The following is a 23,217-nucleotide window of genomic DNA, read 5'->3' as shown; positions in this document are numbered from 1 at the left end:
TGTAAAGATTCTGTGGTTTATGAGTCTATAGTATAACCCTATTGAATGGAGCAGCAGGCTTGAGGGACCATGTGATCCACTTCTGATCCGATTTATTTTGCTGCTGTGTCCAGGAAGCTGCTAACTGATTTCTCATCATTAAAACAGAATTTACTCCAAATATATAAATGCATCAACCCTGTGCTCAGTGACAAACACTGACTCGTGGTTAAGCAATGTCTCAGTTTGAATATTCTTATCCGTGTTTCCAAATCCCTCCATGTCCTCAGCTCTTCCTGCCTTTCGTCATCTCCAGCCGAACAATCCTCTGAGATATCTCAACTCCACTGATTCTGCCCTCGTGATAAGAAGTCTCACAACACCAGGTTAAAGTCCAACAGATATATTTGTTAGCAAAACCAGTAGCTTTCGGAGCGCTGCTCCTTTATCGCCTTACCTGATGTTTTTCTGAGAACTGAGACTCCAGCTTCTGTTTCTCCAAGAGAATCTCTCTGGATAAAGCCGGAATTTACAAGGATTTCTGTCACTGAGACATTATCTGGCGGTCTGTGTCTCACTGCTCTAACTCACTCTATCCCTCCATCCCCTCTCATCAACTCTATATGAAGGCGGGATCTTGTTGTTTAGTGACTGTGTGCACACAATCTGTATCTACATCTGATCAAATAGAATTCAGCTTGTGAACAATATCACCATTTCAACCAGCTCTCGGTTAACCCAGGCACGGCTCTGATTGGCTGCAGCCCCCTGAATCTGGGGAACAGACACTGTGAGCATCGCCGGCCTCAGAGGCTTTCACAGTTACTGAGCTGGGAAACTCCAACTAATCCCCGAGAATCCACAGCACAGAGCGAGAGGAGAGGAAAACCTGTCCTGGGAGCTGTCAATCTGAGACACAGTTTGACCTGTCAATGTGCAGATGTGAAGCTGCTCCTTCCATTCCCAATCTGCTATAACCAGGAGTTCCTAACGCCCAATAATGACCAGCTTGCAGCAATGTGTTTGAATGAACACGATGTCATATCATCCAAGCAGCATTTTGAAATGATCATTCAGTGCATTCTGATGAAATTTATTTCTTATGTTCTGTGTGTCATTCCATAAGAATCTTCCTCTGAAATGAGACCTTGTTTTGTCCTTGCGCTCCTGATGCTGTTGTTTTTCAATCTGCTCACATTCTGATTTCCCTCATGGAAAAACAGTAAAAAGTCTGACAACACCAGGTTTTAGTCCAACCTATTTATTTGATAATATACTCGCAAGCTTACCCACATCATGACTACTATCGATTCCCTCATGGAACCAGAGAAAGGGAACAGCACTGAATCATTCGGCTTATCTTGTCCATGCCAGCCCGAGGGCACCCAGGTGTCCTCTTCAAGCTCACCTTCCTGCACTCGGCCCGGGGCTATGGAGCTGAAAGCATGATGGTGATCCACATACTTTGCACCAAAATACCAGAAGGAGCTCCGGCTCAGCCGGAAGCAAACAGTTTCCAAGATAATCGCCGCGAGCAGGACTCGAACCTGAGCGCGGAAACCCCGTTGGATTTTCTAATCCAACGCCTTAACCACTCGGCCACCGCAGCTCCGCAATTTGCTGTGCTGATAGAATTACCTCAGTAGCGTTCATACTGACTTCATCAGGCACCGTTATTGTACAGAGCTCAGTGTGTGAGCTGAAATTTGTTCCTCTACTTTTGTATCTTTGTCTCTGACGGAGAACTCACTTACTAGGCCAAAGACATGTTTTTGTAGCTCAGTAATGTTTCATTAGAAACGAATTAGGGAATAGGTCCCCTCAGGGACAGATGAGGGGAATTGTGCTGAGAGCCAGGGGGAATGGGGGAGATCCTGAATGAATACTTTGCGTCAGTATTCACGAAGGGGAGGGGATTGATGTCTGGCCCGGTCATCGAGGGAGCGGTATGTGAGAAACGGTCAGATACTCACTTTATGATTCCCCCCCTTGAATCAAATACACGGATGAGTTCAGCTAACTGTCGGTTTATTCGATCTTGCAAGAAAGGGTGCCGTCCCGTGGGTACACACACCTTGCTTTACACAATCATAGTTTATATACATTTTTCTAGATAACAATAGGACAGCCCTCCTTTCTTTATTGGTTACCACTTCTTAATCTCTTTACTGAGTGATCTCCTCCCTTGTTGACATCCCATTAACTCTAATCCAATCACCCCTTTTAAGGCTTAAATCGTTTTACCTCTCATCAATTCAGCTAACTCTTTTTCATTGTCCCGTAAATTGCTTACACATTTATTTTATATGGTGTAAATCTCTTTTAGGCTATGCTGAAGACCCCGGGCGCCTGCCAGTCTCATGTTTTTTTTCTTCTTTTTCTGCGTGTTTCATCATCTGCTGGTCTTAGCGTTTAACCCCTCAGGTTACACTAACGGTTCTGTCATGGTTTCCGCCCCAGATGGCTTGACTCAAAAATTACACTACCGCTACCATCCCTCACAGGTAGACCAATTGAAAGATCTATCGATTACGAGGGAAGAAGTGTTTAGGTAGCATTAAAACCGATAAATCTCCTGGGCCTGATTGCATTTATCCTAGGCTGCTTAGGGAGGCGAGGGATGAGATTGCTGGGCCTCTGACGCGAATCTTTGTCTCTTCTTTGGACACAGGTGAGGTCCCAGAGGACTGGAGGATAGCGAACGTGGTACCGTTGTTTAAAAAGGGTAGGAGGGATAGCCCGGGTAACTATAGGCCAGTGAGTTTAACGTCAGTGGTGGGCAAGTTGATGGAAAGGATTCTTAGGGATAGGATGTATGAGCACTTAGAGCGTTGTGATCTGATTAGGGATACGCAGCATGGCTTTGTAAATGGGAAGTCTTGCCTTACAAATCTGGTAGAATTTTTTGAGGAGATGACAAAAACGGTCGACAAAGGACGAGCCGTTGATGTCGTCGAGATGGATTTCAGTAAGGCGTTTGACAAAGTCCCTCATGGTAGGTTGGTAGAGAAGATTAAAGCTCATGGGAGACGTGGCCAGGTATCTAGATGGCTAGAGAACTGGCTTGCAAAGAGGGGTCAGAGAGTAGTAGTGGAAGGGTCCTTTTCTAGCTGGAGGTCTGTCACTAGTGGTGTGTCGCAGGGCTCAGTACTGGGACCTCTTCTCTTTGTAGTGTGTATAAATGATTTGGAAGAGGGAGGAGGTGGTGTGATCAGCAAATTTGCTGATGACACCAAGATGGCTGGATTGGCGGGCAGTGAGGAGCGGGATATTGACAGGCTGGTGTATTGGGCAGATACATGGAGTTTAATCGAGGTAAATGTGAAGTGATGCATTTTGGCCTGAATAATGTAGGGGGGAGTTATATGATAAAGGGTAAGGCCGTAAGGAGTGTAGAATCGCAACGAGACCTGGGGGTGGAAGTGCACATGTCTTTGAAGGTGGCAGTGCAAGTGGAGAGTGTGGTGAAGAAAGCCTATGGTATGTTAGTCTTTATATGAAGGGGTATAGAATATAAGAGCTGGAGTCTAATGTTGCAGTTGTACGGAACGTTGGTTAGGCCGCATTTAGAGTAATGCGTCCAGTTCTGGTCGCCTTACTACCGGAAGGACGTGGAGACTGTGGAGAGTCTCCACGTCAGAATACTCTGGAGTGAGTGCAGAGGAGGTTTACCAGGATGTTGCCTGGTATGGAAGGACTGGGGTATGAGGAAAGTTTGAATAAATTGGGGCTCTTTTCCCTTGAAAGACGCCAACTGAGGGGGGATCTCATAGAGGTATATAAGATTATGAAGGGTATAGATAGAGTAAACAGTGGTAAGCTATTTCCTATAATAGAGACACATAGGACCAGGGGCCATTGAGGGAGGAGAGGTATAACACAGATAATAGAGGGAGGTTTTTCACACAGAGGGTAGTGGGGGTATGGAATGCTCTGCCAAGTAAGGTGGTGGAGGCAAACACGCTAGAGTCATTTAAGAGTAACTTAGACAGGCACATGAGTGGGTTGGAGATGGGTGGATATAGGAGATTGTTTTAAACAAGGGTCATTAGCATTGGGGCGTCCCTGGTAAGGTAAATGGATATGGTACAAAAACATTTTTTTTTCTTTTCATTCACAGGTTTTAAGTCGGTCCGCCTTGTGTCCAACGAGGGGCATACACGCGATGGGTCATACTGGGGCTGCTTGGTTGTTCGAGATTGGCCTCGTGCTTCATGTCGTTAGTGTGTGCCTAAACCGGACCAGAAACTGGGCAAGACGACATCTCAGTGACTATCACTGATTGCTGTGCAGATACATGGATTTGGGGTGGTGTCTGTGGGAGTTTGCGCATTCTCCCCGTGCTTGCGTGGGTTTTCTCCGGGTGCTCCGGTTTCCTCCCACACCCCAAAGATGTGCTGTTAGGCTGATTGGCAGGAATAAATTGTCCCTAAATTAGTTTCCCTCAAGGTGGATGGCCATAAAACGATAGAGAAGGGTCATGGGTGGAGAGGGGGACTGGTGGTGTTGCGATGGCGGCGCGGGCTCGTTGGGCCGAAGGGCCTGTTTCCCGGGTTGTTTTTGTTCTTTGTTCTTTATAAAAAAAGGAAAAAGAAAAATCTCTATTGTCTTTCATTATAGTCAAAAGTTGCGTTCACCCTGTTTTTGTCCACTCGGTTGAAAACACAGGAGGAAGTGGATAAAGTTATAAATAAATTACCAATGCGATGGCTGGGAATAGAACGCGGGTCAACTGCTTGGGAAGTAGCTATACTCACCACTATACCACCATCGCTCAGGAAGATCAACAACCGTTATTTTAATCACTTATAATTACGGAACTACCTCCGTTGCTGATGTTACCGGACATCAGGTCTGTCCATCGGACAGTTTGTAAACTGAACTTGGCTTCTCTCGTTTTTCGGGACAGTTTGAAGTCACCTTTTTACTATTGTTTCTGACTGAGAATTCATTGATTAGTTTTCAGGCACCTTTTTTTCATTTAAACAAATTTTCCACTGACAACAATTTCAAACTAGATTTTCCATTAGACACAGATGGATCATGAAAATATTTATGTGAATGTTATTTAAGCAGACCCCCTCCCCTCCCCCTCCCCTCCCCTCCCTCTCCCCTCCCCTCGCCAGTTCTCAGCCAGACACTGGCTGATGACAAGTTTATTTTACTTTTGACAGAAAATAAATCCCTGGCCCATGATCTGCTTTCCTCCTGTTCTCAGGCACATTCACTTTCAACAAGGCCGCAATGACTGGTTTGAAGAGTCAGAGTCAGACTGCAGTCACCTCGTTTCTCTCGCCATCCCTTTATCTCAGAGTCACCTTACACCATATCCTGCAGCCTGATTTGGCCAAGTTGAGCGAATGGCTCAATGATTGGCAGGTGCAGTATATTTTGAATAAATGTGAAGTGATCCAATTCGTTAGCAAACACGGGAAGACAGATTATGGTCTGAATGGTCATAAGTTAGGAGAAGAGAATGTGCAACCAGAACAGAGTGTCCTCATGCACCAGTCACTGAAGGGAAAGATGCCGCTGTAGCAGGCAGTAAAAAATGCAAACGGCATGGTGGCCTTCATAGCGAGAGGCTTCGAGTACAGGAGCAGGGATGTCTTGATGCAATTATGCAGGGTCTTGGTGAGGCCACAGCTGCAGTTTTGTCTTCATATCTGAGGAAGGATGTTCTTTGGACTGTGGGAGAAAACCCATGCAAACATTGGGAGAACATGCAAACTCCACACAGGCAGTGACCCAAGCCCCGAATCGAATCCAGGTCTCTGGAGCTGTGAAGCAGCAATGCTAACCACTGTGTTACCGTGCCGAGTCAAACTTATCCAACTGTGTTTGGTGTCTGTGAGATCTCCGAGTCTCTCTCGTGTAAAATAAAACGATTTTCCAATCACAAAGTTCCCACTAATCCCCCTGCTGAGCCCCAAAGTTAGATTTCAAGGCACTGTTTCATTAAATTCAAGATTTGAGTTGGAAGTTAGAGAACATGTCAGCTACCCCGTGTCTGCATATCTTACCTCCAATCCTCACTTTATGTCACTGAATCCGCTACTCGTAATTAATGCAAGATAAAATATAGAAATGAAGCATATCTTCTCTGATTTGATAAATTAAAGAGCGCGGTAAAGTGGTACAGTAATTCACACTGCTGTCCATGTTTGATTCGGGCCTTGGGTGACTGCATGGAGTTTGCACGTCCTCCTCGTGTCTGCGTGGGTTTCCTCTGGGTGCTCCAGTTTCCTCCCTCACTCCAAAGACTGGCTAGGTGCATTGGCCATGCTAAATTGGTCCTTAGGTTCCCAGGATGTGGAGGTTCGGGGGATTAGCCATGGTAAAATTGCGCGAAATATGTTCTTTCAGAGAATCGGTTCAGACTCCTTGGGCTGACTGGTTTCCTTCTGCAATGCAGGGATTCTCTGCATACACAGTGTCTCCATTTATGAAACCAAGAATCCCATCCATTTTCCTAACGACTCTTTTAAAATTTCCCTTCACCTTCAAATATCTCTCTGAACCTCAGTTCCCTCTGAGCCTGCACACTGTATAGAACGGGACCATTCTGTTTCTATTGCCTCTCCCCATCTTTGCTGTCAGAATGCAGCACTGTTCCTGAGTGTGGGATTAATAATGTGCCTCTGCTACAATATCAGTGAGAGCTAAGGCTGCAGCTTCTGGTTCTCCAGGAGAAAAGTTCTGGATAAAGCCGGAATTTATAAGGATTTTTATCACTGAGACATTATCTGGCCGTCTGTATCTCACTGTCCTGACTCACTCTATCTCTGTCTATCCCTCTACCCTCTCTGATCCACTCGATATGAAGGCAGGATGTTGTTTAGTGACTGAGTGCACAACTGACCCGCACATCTTTGGACGATGGGAGGAAACCGGAGTACCCGGAGGAAACCCACGCAGATACGAGGAGAATGTGCAAACTCCACACAGACATTGACCTCAGCCGGGAATCGAGCCAATGTCCCTGGAGATGTGAAGCAGCAGTTTGAGGGGGAAAAAAACAAATTGGCCGGTACGGGGATCGAACCCGCGACCTTGGCGTTATTAGCACCACGCTCTAACCAGCTGAGCTAACCGGCCACGAAAGTCCGCGCAGCCCAGGGACAGTTATCAGGGCGGCTTGGGTCAATGTCTGTGGGAGTTTGCACACATTATCCCCGTGTTTGCGTGGGTTTTCTCCGGGGGCTCCGGTTTCTTCCCACACCCCAAAAACGTGCTTTTGGGCTGATTGGTGTTAATAAATCGTCCCTAAATTGGATCTCCCTTAATCTAGCGCGCATATCATTCCCAAAATTTGCACCCCTTTATTGTGGAGTCCAGGAGATGTAGACAAAGGTCGAAGGTAGAAGAAGGATTGGAATGAGGCACTCACTGAGGTTAAAATGGGCGGCGCGTGCTTTTGCAGGGCCGAAGGGCCCGTTTCCTGTGCTGTGTTGTTCTTTGTTCTTTGTTTTTTGTTATCGTTGTCGGTCCCTCGATTCGAGGATGACATCCATTCAGGGCCATGAGTTTCTGCTATGGGTCTTCATGTGAGTGAACAGGCCCGTTCTCAGCCCACAGAGCTTTCTTCCCTGTTACTGTCTTCTCTGCCTCCATTCTGCCTCATAAAAGCCTGCTGCCGATTGGGGGACAGGTTTTGGCCATCTTCAACGATTTGGAACAAACTCTCCCAGTCATCAGCATGAATGCTGCCTCCCTTCAATGTGGAGGGTGTTGGGGAAACATTACTGATGGGATGTCTCTCACACTCTGAGGATTCGCTGATACACTGGTCACATGTACATCATTGTCCTAAAACCATCAACTATCAATGGCATGTGTGAGAGAGTGAGGTACTTTCCTATCTCCCCTTCTCTGATCCATTTTGTCGAAATGATTTTTGACAAAATCTTTCATTAATTTAAAGCCCAACATCAGGCCACCCTCAGCCTCGTTGTTTTGGAGAAAAGGCTCCAGATTCTCCATCCGTCACTCGACCATCTCGTTTTTCTGGAACTTCGACCAGATTTCTGCAGAAAGATGCTAGGACTCGAACCTGCAATCTTCTGTTACTATCTCCACCTCTCATGGGAACAATTAAACGCCTTAGCCATTAGGCCAGGCGGTCGAGCAACAAAACACGGTACCGAATGTCAGCATTTGTTACCGGCAGAGCATTCTCTTTCTCCTTCATGGTTCTTTTTTTATGGGCTGTGGGTGTCGCCTGCAGGACCAGCATTTGTTGCCCTCCTCTAATTGCCCTTCAAATGAAAGTGCCTTGTTCGGCCATTTCAGAGGGCAGTTAAGAGTCACCCTCATTGCTCTGGGTCTGGAGTCAGATGTCAGCCAGACCAGGTAAGGAGGGCAAACGTCTTCATCTAATGTGCACCGATGAACCAGATCATATTTTACTCCAATTGACAGTAGTTCCAAGGCCACCATTACTGAGACTAGCTTTCAATTCCAGATTGACTTCATCAATGAATTGAAATTCCACCAGCTGCCGCAGTGGGATTTACTCCGTGTTCCCAAATACTAGTGCGGGTCTCCGGATTACCAGCCCAGTGACATCACCTTTCATCCCTGAAAACAGAAACAGTTCATTCAGCTCATTATTAAACCTCTTCCTGAGGAGATTAGAATTCCCTCCACAGAATTCTATTGAACAGATTGCATCAAAGCCTGTTGCTCCATTCGGGAGCATCAACAATTTATTAAGATCTCAAAGATAAGATTGATTTCTTGGGCGGAGGATAAAATAATCAGATTAAAAAATTGAATGAACAAAACAACAAGGAAATGCATTCTGAGAAAGAGTCCTGCAATGTTTGCAAGAAAATGCAGAGCTTTCCGCTGAAGAAGGAAATCTCGTTTATTTTGAAACTTCGGCCAGATTTCTGCATAAAACGACCGCGACAGGACTCGAACCTGCAATCTTCTGATACCATCACTGTCATATTGACCGAAGTCAGACGCCTTATCCATTAGGCCACGCGGTCGACACATATTTACTCCGCCGGAATGTCAGAACCATGTGAATACCTACCGAGATTATATTTATTCTCAGTTCTATTTTTGGATGTTTCACTTTATAAAGATTGAGCAGAACTTCCCAGTTCTTATACTCAGTATCTTCAGTTTTGAAGCCAAACATCCAATCCGCCTTCCTGACAACTCTCTCAAAATGGCCTCTCTCCTTCAAAGATCTCTCTGAACTTCAGCTCCCTCTGAGCCTGCACACTGTTTAGAACTGGACCATTCAGTTTCTATTGCCTCTCTCCATCTCTTCTGTCAAAATGCAGCACTGTTCCTGAGTGTGGGATTAATAATATGTCTCTAGTACAACATCAGTGAGAGCTGAGACTGCAGCTTCTGTTTCTCCAAGAGAATCTTTCTGGATAAAGCCGGAATTTACAAGGATTTCTGTAACTGATACATTATCTGATAAATTATCACCGCCCTCACTCACTCTATCGGTGTCTATCCCTCCACCCCCACTCAGTAACTGTATAGGAAGGGGGAATATTGTTGGATAATGACTGACTGCAGACAATCTGTATCTTCTGCTGATCAAATAGAGAGGGAGAGAGATTTTCAAAGTCTCTTTGTGAGTATGGATTAACCTTTTATATGCCCTCACAAACTCTGTAATCTTGCCTTTGTCAATTCCTAAGAAGTACTTGTACCTCTGAGGCCCTGGTGGACGGTTGAAGGGTGGGGTGAGGTTTGAAGGCGATGCCGCAGGGTGCTGAGTGTGAGACCAGCCGATTTTAAAGCATGTGTGTAGGAAAGTGAAGAGTGAACTTGTCCGTTTGAAGATCACAGAAAGGCTGTGTCTGGAGCTGGGCCCGAGAGACAAGTTTTGGGTTGTCAGTAAATGAACTCCTGTAATGAAGACACAAAATCAGAAAGAGGAAATGCTGGAAATATTCAGCAGCTCCGAAAGCAGCTGTGGAGAGATATTCCTGTGGCCAGGATGTAACTCTCCAATTGGATACTTCACATTGCTCAGATCTGACACTCTCAACACCTTCCTGTAAGGAACAGGAAGGGCGGGAATTGGGTCTTTGTTGATTTGAGCAAACAGAGCAATGCAGCAATGAGAAGCTCCTCACCCCCCGGCGGCTTGGGGAAGGATGGGACTCAGATACAGGCCTCTGGCTGGGGTTCAAAATAGAATAAAAAACGTATCGAGTTTGAAATGTAAATGCCACAAAAATGGAATTCAATTCGATTTAGAACATAAGAACATAAGAACATAAGAAATAGGAGCAGGAGTAGGCCATCTAGCCCTTCGAGCCTGCCCCGCCATTCAATAAGATCATGGCTGATCTGTCGTGGCTCAGTTCCACTTTCCCGCCCTCTCCCCATAACCCTTAATCCCTTCTCTTATCAAAAACCCATCAACCCGCTTCTTAAAAATATTTAGCGAGGCAGCCTCCACCACTTCAACGGGCAGAGAATTCCAGAGATTCACCACCCTTTGAGTGAAGAAGTTCCTCCTCAACTCCGTTCTAAACCGCCTCCCCTTTATCTTGAGGCTGTGCCCCCTAGTCCTACTGTCTTTTTTGAGCGGGAAGAGTCTCTCCACCTCTATCCTATCCATCCCATTCATCATCTTATACGTCTCAATGAGATCTCCCCTCATTCTTCTAAACTCTAACGAGTACAAGCCTAGTTTATTCAGCCTCTCCTCATAGCTCAATCCCCTCAACTCCGGTATCAGCCTAGTAAACCTCCTCTGCACTCCCTCCAGGGCCAAAATATCCTTGCGCAGGTGCGGCGCCCAAAACTGCACACAGTACTCCAGCTGCGGCCTCACCAATGCCCTATACAGCTGCAGCAAGACCTCCCTACTTTTATATTCAATCCCCCTCGCTATGAAGGCCAGCATCCCATTCGCCTTCCTGACCACCTGCTGCACCTGCAAGCTGGGTTTTTGCGATTCATGCACAAGGACCCCGAGGTCCCTCTGCACCGTCGCCTGCTGCAGTTTTTCGCCACGTAAGTAATAGTCCTTCCTACCATTCTTCCTACCAAAGTGGACCACCTCACACTTGCCAACATTAAATTCCATTTGCCATTTCCTGGCCCATTCGCCCAGCCTATCTAGATCCTTCTGCAGACTCTCCACACCCTCCGCACAATTTGCCGTTCCCCCAATCTTGGTGTCATCAGCAAATTTCGACACCCTGCACTCGGTTCCCTCCTCCAGATCATCTATATAAATGGTAAATAGCTGAGGCCCCAGCACCGACCCCTGGGGCACCCCACTAGTCACCATCCGCCAATCCGAATAGCACCCATTGACCCCCACTCTCTGCCTCCTATTTGACAACCAATCCTCTATCCACGCTAACACCCTACCCCCAACTCCATGTCCCCTGACCTTCTGCAATAACCTCTTGTGAGGTACCTTGTCAAACGCCTTCTGAAAATCCAGAAAGACCACATCCACCGGCTCTCCTCTATCCACTGCCCTAGACACATCCTCATAGAACTCCAGTAAATTTGTCAGACACGACTTCCCTTTAATGAAACCGTGTTGCGTCCGCCCTATCAAGCAATTCCCTTCAAGATGCCTCGCAATTTCCTGCTTAATGATGGATTCTAACATTTTACCTACCACAAACGTTAAACTAACCGGCCTATAATTCCCTGCCTTTTGCCTGGCACCCTTCTTAAACAACGGCGTAACATTAGCCGTTTTCCAATCTTCCGGCACTTCCCCGGAATCCAGCGACGTCTGGAAAATAACCACCAAGGCATCCACTATCACCTCCGCCATTTCTTTCAGAACCCTCGGATGCATTCCATCCGGTCCTGGGGACTTGTCCACAATCAGCCCCTCCAGTCTGTCGAGCACCACCTCTCTAGTAACAGTAATGTCATTAAGACCCTCCATTCCTACCACCTTTCCATCGCTAACACCCGGCAAATTATTCACGTCCTCCTCCGTGAAGACAGAAACAAAAAAGTTATTCAAGACCTTCGCCATATCCCCATCCCCTACCACTAGCTCCCCTTTCTCATCCTCTAAAGGACCAACGTTCACCCTAGCCAGCCTCTTCCTTTTTATATATTTATAAAAACTCTTGCTATCCTTTTTTATATTAAGTGCTAGCCCAGCCTCATAGCTTCTCCTACCCTCCTTTATCAACTTCTTTGTCAATCTTTGGCGGATATAGTCAGGATAACCGATCTGTTTGAGGTGCTGTGTTCAGGTCGCAGTCTTCTTTCGGGGCCTGGGCTCAAATCCCACTTCAGAAACTGTTTTTTTTTCCCTTCGCGAGGCACCATCCAAACCCCGGAAATCTCTCAGCACAAGGGCAGCAGATGCAGAGGAACAATGACCACCTGTAAGTTCCACTCCGAGACACACATCACCCGGACTTGGAAACATATCACCGTTCCCATGGCTGGCTCACAATCCCGGAACTCCCTCCCTAACAGCAGTCTATGTGTACATACATCACATGGACTGCAGTGTCTCCAGAATAAATTCATCGCCAATTACTCAAAGACAATTAATTTGGACAATAAATGCTTCCCGGGCCAGTGACACACATACCCCGTATGAACAAAGTATTTTCTTTTTTAAATCACTTCGTGCGACAGAAGGAGCACAGCTGCCTTCAGAGCAGAAAACTGTGTGTGTGAATCACATCTCTAATTTTACACCAAATGTGTGTCTGAAAACAATAAGTGGATCCAGCTCACGTTAAACCGTTCAATATTTAGTCGGATAGTTCACAGGTACGTTCCAATTCTGGCAGTATCTCCTTTTTCACAAATTCCACCAGATCTGGAACATATTTCCAGCATTCCGCTGAGCCCACCCTCAGCAGTGACAGGCTCTGTGGCTTAGTTGGTTAAAGCGCCTGCCTAGTAAGCAGGAGATCCTGGGTTCAAATCCCAGCGGAGCCTTGGTTCTTTTCCAATGATGTTTGCAATTGTGCCAGTGACAAAATCCATTTTTGCCTTTCCCTTCACAGTGGATAATCTCCAAAGATGGAAACAGTTCGATATTCCCCACATGTTTACCTGGTGGCAAACTCCTGTCCAAAACTGGGGTCCTGACTTAAATCGATCGTCAGCTCCAGTTTCTCATGGGATTAGAAATATGGGAATGTGGAATTGTTCTGGAACATTCACCCCTCAAGCCTGTGTGTCCAAACTTCATCTTGGTTCCGTGAAACTCAAAACACTGAGCGAATCATCAGTTCACCGGCAATAAGGAGACAGAACAAATACACCACCGACGAGGGTGGGATTCGAACCCACGCGTGCAGGGCACAATGGATTAGCAGTCCATCGCCTTAACCACTCGGCCACCTCGTCATGCAGCAGCTGCTCCCCAAACCACCTCTTGTGTTTTAACATCCGTAACAAAGAACACATTTCTCCCGCAGGATAACGCTGCCTTTCTGCTTTCTCTTGATTCGTTGTTACTTTTCCATTTGATGTAAATCCAGAGAAAGTAAAGAGAGAGACAGTTCACCTCTCTGCTCCCGGTTTGGTTTTGAATTCACCGAACATGACCCTGATGTAAAACAGAGCAAGTGCTGTGAGTTCGTGGAGCAACAGGAGAGAGTCTGACCCCCCAGTAGAGGGCTGTGTGTCCCAATCACGGAGCTTTTCTGTGTCGGTCTTTGGATTTTGGTTGTTTGCGATTGTTCCTGAAATGACAAATTCCAAATCTGGGATAGAAATGAAATTTTAGGGATGACCCGATTCTCATGCTTAGTTATTTTTAATAAACTTCTCTATTTGAACAATGTGTGAGGAATATGATTTGTCCAGTGTCGGTAAAGTTCGAGCAAGGTTCACAGTCCAAGTTGTTTCTGGGAGCCATCAATGGGGAGAGCTGACTGGCTGTGATTTAACCAGAGGATTCACACCTCAGGAGAGGAGCAAGACTGAGAAGGCGGAGACTTCATGATCAATCTCAACTGAACCGGGAATTGATCCCGCGCTGTTGGCTGAATAAACTGTCCAGTCAATGAAGACAAATGCTCTGGGCTACTCATTAATGAAAACTAAGACCATCACTGTTTCTATTTGATGGAGAGAGTAGGTGATAGCAGAGGATGGTTTCGATCCATCGACCTCTGGGTTATGGGCCCAGCACGCTTCCGCTGCGCCACTCTGCTCTCAAAGTCAGCCCCTCCCTGCTTATTACTGCTGCCCGCGAGCCAGGAATCTATTCACTGTCTCTTTTCATTACAAACAAAACCCTGGGAAGCTCACCCTGGCTGGATAATAACACTTAACATCACCCCGAATGTAACAGACAGAGAACAAACACACAGAAAAGCAGTAAAAAACTATTAGGAGACACTCACAATGAGAGACAGAAAATATTCGAGCAAACCGGCAAGACACTGAGATGGAGAAACTGATTGAGTATGAAAAGGGATTTTCTGTTACACAAAGATAGGCCCTGTTTTGAAATGTATGTTGTGTTGTGTAACTGTGCTCTCTGCTGTGTAACTGTTCTCTCTGTTTGGAACTGTGACTCTCCCGTTGACAGATCTTCACTGTGGTTCTGACAAATTCTTCCCTGTTGTGTAAATGTGTTCCCGGTTTGTAAATATCATCCGTCATGAGCAGAAGTTTTTTTTTCTTTTGAGTGAAATGTTCTCTGTTGTTCTGTGAAGATGTTTTCTGTGGAAAAGAATCAACGGAAATTTCAAGGCCGCCATTTCTGAGGCTTGCTTTCAATTCCAGCATTGTTTGGGCAGAATGGCCTCCTCCCGTTTCTGTTTTCTATCCATGGGCCGATGGGTTAAATCAGTGAATTTGAATTTCACCAGCTGCCGTGGTGGGATTTACTCCGTGTCGCCAAAGATTAGCGCGGGCCTCTGGATTACCAGCCCCGTGACATCACCTTTCATCCCTGTAAACAAAAACAGTTCATTCAGCTCAGCATTAAACCTCTTCCTGAGGAGATTAGAATTCCTGCCGCAGAATTTCAATTAGCCGATTGATGCAAAGCATTTTGTCCTCGTTTGGAACATTAACAATTTATCCAGATCAAAAATACATTGTGGAACAGTTCTGAGCGAAAAAAATGAGATAAGTGAGAATTAAATGAACAAAGTTACAAGGAAAGTAATTCTGAGAAAGCTGTTTGGAAGAAATAGTGGATTTCAGTTAACGGGCGAGGGAATTGGACTTTTAATTCCAAATGTCTTTATTGATGTCAAGTTTCGCCATCTGCCATGGCGGTGGTGGTGGTGGGGTGTGTGTGTGTGTGTGTGAGAGAGAGAGAGAGAGAGAGAGAGAGACTCTCACAAGATCAATCTGTTTGACTGATTATGAATTAGTCCTTTATGTTCCCTCATAAACACTGTGATCCCTTGTCTTTGTGAATTCCTCAGTTGCACTTGTACCACTGAGACTCTGATATGCGGGTGGAGGGTGGGGTGAGGTTTGAAGGCAATGCCGCAGGGTGCTCAGTGTGAAAACAGACGGTTTTAAAGCAGGGAAGTGAAAAGTGAACTTGTCTGTGTGAAGATCACAGAAAAGCTCTGTCTGGTGCTGCGTCCGAGAGACAAGTTTTGGGTTGTCGGTAAATGAACTCCTGCAATGAAAGCACAAAATCAGAAAGAGGAAATGCTGGAAATATTCAGCAGCTCCGAAAGCAGCTGTGGAGAAATATCCCTATCGCCAGGATGTAACCCTTCAATTGCAGTGTTCACATTGCTCAGATCTCTCAATCTTAGCACCTTCGGGTAAGGAACAGGTAGAGCGGGAATTGGGTCTGTGTTGACTTGAGCAAACAGAGCAATGCACAAACCCAGTAAACAGGAGATCCCGATTTCAAATCCCAGCGAGAACTTTGAGGCCTTTCAAGTGATCAGTGCAATTGTACAAGTCACAATATCCCATCCTTGCTAATCAGTATCGGCTTTCCCTTTACAGTGGATGATCTACAGAGATAAAATATATTTCGAGACTCCCCACAAATATCTCTACTATTTACACGATCCGGGTATTTTCACCATTTGCAGAAAAAAAATCTGCAATAAATCTAATGCTGTAAATTCATAAATACAGCTTTCCATTTTTTTTCCTCAGGGAATTTCTAACACAGTCGAATGGCCTTAGAGTCACACAATCCCAACAGTGCTGAAGGAAACCATTCTGCCCATCGAGTTTGTACCGACTCTTCAACAGAGAATCGCACACTGGACCTATCCCCGCGGTGCCACACATCCACCCCGGTAATCTCCCTATACAAACACCTTGGGGACCAAGGGACAATCCAGCATGGCCAATCCACCCAACTTGCTCATCTTTGGACTGTGGGAGTAAACCAGATCACTTGGTTTCCTGCGTTAATTTGCCTGGATCAATATAGACTGAACAGAACTGCAGAAGTTTAGCACTATCCAGGACAAAGCATCCCACTTCATTCGCTTCCCACACATAAAAAATCACTTCCTCCACACAATGACAGCAGTGTGCACCATCTACACGATGCAGCAACTTAGCAAGGCTACTTTTCCAGCACCTTCCAAACCCATGACTACGACAGCCTGGAAGGACAAGCGCAGCAGACACATCAGAATAACACCCCTACATTGCAGGGCACTGATATTTATTTATTGATTTATAAATTGCTGTTGTTGTGTGTGTGTTCTTTAACCTTTTTTTTATCTTCCAAAAGGAGTGAAATCTCGAGTTGAAAAAGATGTTACTATTTCTAACCCAAACAGTCAATGTTGTATTAAACCGGGGTTTGTGATTTATTCTCGAGTCAGTGGTTTCCCTGGGAGCCGGGTTAACAGAAACAGCATGGAGAGATGGCAGAGCAGGAAATGTCGGTGCCGAAGGTGAATCACATCAATGAGGCAGCAAACTGTTTACTACGAATCTGATCCAAAATCCGACTCTGGTGGGATTTGAACCCACAACCTTTGAATGGCTAATTTAATTATTTAGAAGTCCAACGCGCTTTCCGTTGCGCCACAGAGCCAGGTGCTGGGAGTTTACTTTCCTTGTCCATATATGGATTTTTGACAATGTAGAAACTATTCGTAAGTTGAACAATCTCATAGTTTAAACATCAAGAACTGTTAAGAATATGGTGTAACAGACATATCTAGCGCGTAGAGAAAGATCAACATAAGATAATCCATTCAAGGTAAGTCTGTGAATTCAGATGTTCAGGATCCAGTCACAGAGGGAGGTGCCGAGGCCCAAGCCACAGAGTTTGGAGAGGAGTTTTGTGGGAATAATAGTGTTGAAGGCTGAGCTGTAGTCAATAAATAGGAGTCTGACTTAGGTGTCCTTGTTATCTAGGTGTTCCAGGATTCAGTGCAGGGCCAGGGAAATGGTGTCTGCTGTGGACCTTTTGTGGCAGTTGGTACTGGCATGTTAGACAGCAAGTCATTGTCTTGTGAGATGGTCAAAGGTTGTGGGTCCGAATCTCATCTGAGCCGCTTTTGGGATAAAATGTGAAGAAATTAGGAACTGGTGTGTCAATCTTCTCAGAGAAATAAAACTGCCGCCTGGAACTTCAGAGAGGGCCCTCAGTGTAAAAGGACGACATTCGGCCCATCAAGCCTGCACCGACAACAATCCCATCCAGGCTGTATCCCCGTGACCCCACATGTTTACCATGCTAATCCCCCTGACACTAAGGGGCTATTTAGCATGGCCAATCCCGCTAATACAGCACTAATTTTCATGGCTGACCTGCCGATTCTGGAAAGATAAAATCTTGCCACTGGCGTCTGCTTTGGAGATTCCGAAATCACATTTTTGCAGGGCGGTGAACTCCTGTCCAAAGCTGGGAACCTGACTTGATTCGAGTTTCTCTGAGGATAAGAATTCTGGGAATGTGGAATTGTTCTGGAGCATTCACCCCTCAAGCCTGTGTGTCCAAACTTCATCTCGGTTCTGCGAACCTTAAAACACTTAAACAAGCCGTCAGTCTAAAGGTCAGAGTAAATACATCACCGACGAGGATGGGATTTGAACCCACGCGTGCAGAGCACAATGGATTAGCAGTCCATCGCCATAACCACTCGGCCACCTCGTCATGGAATAGTTCGGCACCAAACTTTGACAAAGGGTCATCTGGACTCGAAATGTCAGCTCTTTTCTCTCCTTGCGGATGCTGCCAGACCCGCTGAGATTTTCCAGCGTTTTCTCATTTGACTTCTCACCAAACCAGCTCTTGTGCTTTAACACCCGTAACAAACAACATGTTTCTCCCGCAGGATAATGTTGTGTTGCTGTTTACTCCTTAATCTCGGTTCGCTGTTACTCTTCCATTCCATGTCTAACCACAGAAAGTAAAGAGGGACACAGTTCCATCCCCTGGGCCCTGTCTGGTTTTGAATTGGCCGAACGTAACCCGGATGTAAAAAAACATGAAGCAGTGGGAGCTTGTGGCGCAACGGTAGCGCGTCTGACTCCAGATCAGAAGGTTGCGTGTTCAAATCACGTCAGGCTCATGAAACTTTTCTGGGTCGGGTTTTGTATCTGGGTAAAGTTAATTGTCCCCGAAATGACAAATTTCAAAACGATGGTAGAAATGATATTTTAGGGATGCTTCCGGTTCGCATGCTCAGGTTATTTTTGCACAGTTTTATATCTGAAACAATGTGTCAGAATTGTGAGGTTTTCATTTCTTGCAAATTTAAAGCAAGGCCCACACTCTCAGATGTTTCTGTGGGTCATCAAAGGAGAGAGAGCTGACTGGTGGTGATTTAACAGGATAATTCACACCTCAGGAGAGGAACAAGGCTAAAAACAACCTCAGACGATACAGGAATTAATCCCGAGCTTTTGGCTGAATAAACTGCCCAGCCAACTGAGCTAAACACTTATTTGATAAAAGGGGAACTCTCCGAAAGTTCATGCTGCCAAATAAACCTGCTGGGCTTTAACCTGTTTTGGTGAGATTACTTACTGTGAACCTGGGATAAATGTGCTGTGTTCCCCGTTAATGAAAATCAAGATGATGAAACAAATTTACTGTCGAGAAAACTCAGACTTGCCTTTGGGCAGCAGCCGAATGTTACTATTTGATTTTAGTGGGACCGCACTAAACAGCTGCGATGGCCGAGTGGTTAAGGCGTTGGTACTTGAAACCTAATGGAGTTTTTCCGCGCAGGTTCGAACCCTGCGCGCAGCGAGTAGTGCGTTTAGAAGTTGCAATTTGTTTACTGGGGGAACCACTAAACAAAAATTGTAACTGTTAGTTTTGGGGTAGCGCAGTGGTTATTACTGCTGCTTCACAGCTCCAGGGACCTGGGCTTGATTCCCAGCTTGGGTCACTGTCAGTGTGGAGTATGCACATTCTCCTCGTGTCTGCGTGGGTTTCCTCCCACGCGGGTTCGGTTGATTGGCTATGCTAAAAATTGTCCAGAGATGAGCAGGTTAGAGGGATTAGTGGGTAAAATATGTAGGGATATGGGGGTAGGGCCTGGGTGGGATTGTGGTCGGTGCAGACTCGATGAACCGAATGGCCTCTTTCTGTACTATAGGATTTCTATGAGAACATGGTAACAGATGATGGTTTTGATCCATCGACCTCTGGGTTATGGGTCCAGCTTCTGCTGCGCCACTCTGCCCCCAAGGTTACCACTTCCTGCCTATCCCTGTTGCGCGGGAGAGAAGAAACTATTCATTGTATTTTTATTTCAAACCAAACCCACGTGTTGGGAAGCTCACCCTGGCTGGACAGTAACACTTAACATCAGCTCGAATGTAACAGGCAGAGAAAAACACACAGAAAAGTAGTAAGAGATGATCAGGACACACACAGAGCGATAGAAGGTTAGCACCATCCAGGACAAAGCATCCCACTTTATTCGCGTCCCACGCATAAAAATTCACTCCCTCCCCTCCCGACACACAATGACAGCAGTGTGCACCATCTACACGATGCAGCAACTCAGCAAGGCTACTTTTCCAGCAGCTTCCAAACCCATGACTACGACAGCCTGGAAGGACAAGCGCAGCAGACACGTCAGGATAACACCCCTACATTTCAGGGCACTGATATTTATTTATTGATTTATAAATTGCTGTTGCATGTTCCTTAACCTTTTTTTATCTTCCAAAAGAAGTGAAATATCGAATTGAGAAAGATGTTACTATTTCTAACACAAACAGTGAATGTTGTATCAAACTTTAAGAAAGCTCCCGGTGTTTGTGATTTATTCTCGAGTCAGTGGTTTCCCTGGGAGCCGGGTTAACAGAAACAGCATGGAGAGATGGCAGAGCAGGAAATGTCGGTGCCGAAGGTGAATCACATCAATGAAGCAGCAAACTGTTTGCTGCGAATCTGATCAAAAATCCGACTCTGGTGGGACTCGAACCCACAACCTTTGAATGGCTAACTTGCCATTATTTAGAAGTCCAACGCGCTTTCCATTGCGCCACAGAGACACGCGCTAGGTACTTTCTTTACTTGTCCATATATGGATTTTTGACAATGTAGAAACTATTGGTCAATTCAACAATCTCATAGTTTAAACGTCAAGAACTGTTAAGAAGAACTTCACTGATTGCAACTCGTGTAGGAACATCTTATTTCTGTTGAGAGAGCTGTGGAAATACACACCTTTATACAGGAAATGTGTCCATCACAGAATGACCCTCCCTCTCTCTCTTCCTCATTCTCCTGTATAGCTTGGAGTCAAATCTCAAAGGCTTGATAAGCCGGGAGACACATTCTTTGGGCGCCGCACCTGCGCAAAGATATTTTGGCCTCGGAGGGAGTGCAGAGGAGGTTTACTCGGCTGATACCGGAGTTGAGGGGGTTGAGCTATGAGGAGAGGCTGAATAAACTGGGCTTGTACTCGTTAGAGTTTAGAAGAATGAGGGGAGATCTCATTGAGACGTATAAGATGATGAATGGGATGGATAGGATAGAGGTGGAGAGACTCTTCCCACTCAAAAAAGACAGTAGGACTAGGGGGCACAACCTCAAGATAAAAGGGGGGCGGTTTAGAACGGAGTTGAGGAGGAACTTCTTTACTCAAAGGGTGGTGAATCTCTGGAATTCTCTGCCCGTTGAAGTGGTGGAGGCTGCCTCGGTAAATATTTTTAAGACGCGGGTTGATGGGTTTTTGATAAGAGAGGGGATTAAGGGTTATGGGGAGAGGCCGGGAAAGTGGAACCGAGCAGCGACAGATCAGCCATGATCTTATTGAATGGCGGGGCAGGCTCGAAGGGCTAGATGGCCTACTCCTGCTCCTATTTCTTATGTTCTTATGTACTCCATCTGTCACAGGGCTGATCAGAACCTGTTCCCTGTAAAACATTTGCACAGAACACAACACAAAGCTGGAAGCTGCAAACCTGAAACACAAACAGAAAATGCTGGAAATGCTCAGCAGGTGAGGCAACATTTTTGAATAATGGAGATTTGTGTAAAACCAGCTCCTGAAGCACAGCACAGCTGCACAGTTTAAAGTTTCCTTTCATTCACAATGGATGCTCCATTCTATGATTTTGAATAATTCAAATTGATAATCTGCATTGTTATTCTAGTCGCCACCGATTCAGTGAATTGAACCGATATTGAACCGATTCAGTGCCTATTGTACACATCTTTGGAAACTAAAGGAACATTTAACATGGCCAATCCATCTAACCTTCACATCTTTGAACCATGGAAACAAACCAGATCAACTAGAGGAATATTTGGGGGAGAATGTGCAAAATCAGCACAGTCAGCAATGGCCAGGACCAAACCCGGGTCTCTGGGGTGATGAGGCGGGAGAGTGGGATTAGATAGCGTGCAGCTTCAATAATGCAGTGCAAACCTGATGGGCCGAATGGACTGTTACTGCATTGTAACGATTCTGTGGTTTGGGAATCGAAAGCATGATCCCATTGAATGAAGCAGCAGGCTTGAGGGGCCATGTCGTTCACTTCTGATCCGATTTATTGTGCTGCTGTGTCCAGGAAGCTGCTAATACATTTCTCGTCATTAAATCAGAGTTCACTCCAAATACCCTTAATGCATCAACCCTGTGCTCAGTGACAAACACTGACTCGTGGTTAAGCAATGCCTCAGTTTTAATATTCTTATCCATGTTTCCAAATCCCTCCATGTCCTCAGCTCTTCCTGCCTTTCGTCATCTCCAGCCTAACAATTCTCTGAGATATCTGAGCTCCTCTGATTCTGCTTTCGTGAGCATCTCTGATTTGGTTCACTCCAGCAGTGATTACAGTTCTTTCAGCTCTCTGGGTCTCAGCTCTGGAATTCACTCTCTGAACTCCCTTGATTCCAGCTTACTTTCCTCTCGTTCATTTTTGTCGCCTGTCCGCTTAATTTAATTCCTAATTCCTATGCCGCGGGTTTCACATTTTGCATTCTGTGACTTTCGGCAGTCCTTTGTCCGCTTTAACTGCCATCAACGAATTATAATTGTACAACTATAATTATCTGTGCGGTTCCACTTTAAGGATTCCCCCGTCTCCAACGCTTTGATTTCTCATTGGTTTCAGCTCGGGATCGAATTGAATGACGCAATGACGCTGCGCAGTGACGCTGCGCCAGTCGCGCAGTCGCGGCGCATTCCGAACGGTCAGTGCGTTTCGATTGGCTGAAGAAATTGTCAATCACATGTGTAGCAACGCGGTCTGCGATTGGTTACAATTGGCAGCATCATTTTCAATGGTCTCGCCCTTCAGACTTTGGAGCTCTCGGATTGGATCAAGTAGCTGTCACTCAACATGCGCCGAGCGGCCATTGGATAACGGTGATGCGGCGATTCCCGATTGGTTTCCCAGCTGCCGGTCACAGGCCGTGGGCGGGGATTTCCCCTGGGCCAATCAGACACCGCGCGGAGCGGCAGCGAATGTCCCGCCAGTGGCTTCAGTCCCCGGGCCCGGATCCTGAGCCCGCGGCGGGGCTCCGGATGGGGGAAGGGTTTTGGGAGCGGGAATCCCGTCCCGCCCGGCTGGAAATGGGGCGGCCCGGTGGCACAGTGGTTCTCACCGCTGCCTCACAGCGCCAGGGAGCCGGGTTCGATTCCCGGTTTGGGTCACTGACTGTGGGGAGTTTGCACGGTCTCCCCGTGGGTTTCCTCCGGGATCCTCCCACAGCCCAAAGATGTGCGGGTTGGGTGGATTGGCCGGGCTAAATTGCCCCTTGTCGTTTCCAGCGGCACCAGCCAGGGTAAATGCATGGGATTATGGAGATAGGACTTGGGTGGGATTGTGGTTGGTGCAGACTCGATGGGCCGAATGATCGCCTTCTGCCCT

The 23,217-nt window shown here is 46.2% G+C and overlaps 10 non-coding genes across 10 annotated transcripts; 2 read left to right on the top strand and 8 right to left on the bottom strand.

Moving 5' to 3' along the window:
* Positions 1-1,505: 1,505 nt before the first annotated feature.
* Positions 1,506-1,588, bottom strand: trnas-aga (transfer RNA serine (anticodon AGA)). The gene has a single exon. It is a non-coding gene; the product is annotated as a tRNA-Ser (tRNA).
* A 5,415-nt stretch (positions 1,589-7,003) lies between these two features.
* Positions 7,004-7,077, bottom strand: trnai-aau (transfer RNA isoleucine (anticodon AAU)). Its single transcript has one exon. It is a non-coding gene; the product is annotated as a tRNA-Ile (tRNA).
* Positions 7,078-8,883: 1,806 nt separating this feature from the next.
* trnar-ucg (transfer RNA arginine (anticodon UCG)) lies at positions 8,884-8,975 on the bottom strand. The gene is given in 2 exon segments: positions 8,884-8,919; positions 8,939-8,975. It is a non-coding gene; the product is annotated as a tRNA-Arg (tRNA).
* A 3,854-nt stretch (positions 8,976-12,829) lies between these two features.
* trnat-agu (transfer RNA threonine (anticodon AGU)) lies at positions 12,830-12,903 on the top strand. Its single transcript has one exon. It is a non-coding gene; the product is annotated as a tRNA-Thr (tRNA).
* Positions 12,904-13,235: 332 nt separating this feature from the next.
* Positions 13,236-13,317, bottom strand: trnas-gcu (transfer RNA serine (anticodon GCU)). Its single transcript has one exon. It is a non-coding gene; the product is annotated as a tRNA-Ser (tRNA).
* A 740-nt stretch (positions 13,318-14,057) lies between these two features.
* Positions 14,058-14,129, bottom strand: trnam-cau (transfer RNA methionine (anticodon CAU)). Its single transcript has one exon. It is a non-coding gene; the product is annotated as a tRNA-Met (tRNA).
* Positions 14,130-16,871: 2,742 nt separating this feature from the next.
* trnar-ucu (transfer RNA arginine (anticodon UCU)) lies at positions 16,872-16,960 on the bottom strand. Its single transcript is given in 2 exon segments — positions 16,872-16,907; positions 16,924-16,960. It is a non-coding gene; the product is annotated as a tRNA-Arg (tRNA).
* Positions 16,961-17,946: 986 nt separating this feature from the next.
* trnas-gcu (transfer RNA serine (anticodon GCU)) lies at positions 17,947-18,028 on the bottom strand. Its single transcript has one exon. It is a non-coding gene; the product is annotated as a tRNA-Ser (tRNA).
* A 346-nt stretch (positions 18,029-18,374) lies between these two features.
* trnaw-cca (transfer RNA tryptophan (anticodon CCA)) lies at positions 18,375-18,446 on the top strand. The gene has a single exon. It is a non-coding gene; the product is annotated as a tRNA-Trp (tRNA).
* A 1,851-nt stretch (positions 18,447-20,297) lies between these two features.
* Positions 20,298-20,388, bottom strand: trnar-ucu (transfer RNA arginine (anticodon UCU)). The gene is given in 2 exon segments: positions 20,298-20,333; positions 20,352-20,388. It is a non-coding gene; the product is annotated as a tRNA-Arg (tRNA).
* Between the last annotated feature and the right edge of the window lie 2,829 nt (positions 20,389-23,217).

Source organism: Carcharhinus amblyrhynchos, unplaced genomic scaffold, assembly GCF_965287045.1.
Source record: "Carcharhinus amblyrhynchos unplaced genomic scaffold, sCarAmb.v2.hapA scaffold_42, whole genome shotgun sequence".
NCBI classification, from domain to species: Eukaryota; Metazoa; Chordata; class Chondrichthyes; order Carcharhiniformes; family Carcharhinidae; genus Carcharhinus; species Carcharhinus amblyrhynchos.
Note: the sequence above shows the minus strand (reverse complement) of the source record. Positions and strands in the feature narration are given on the sequence as shown.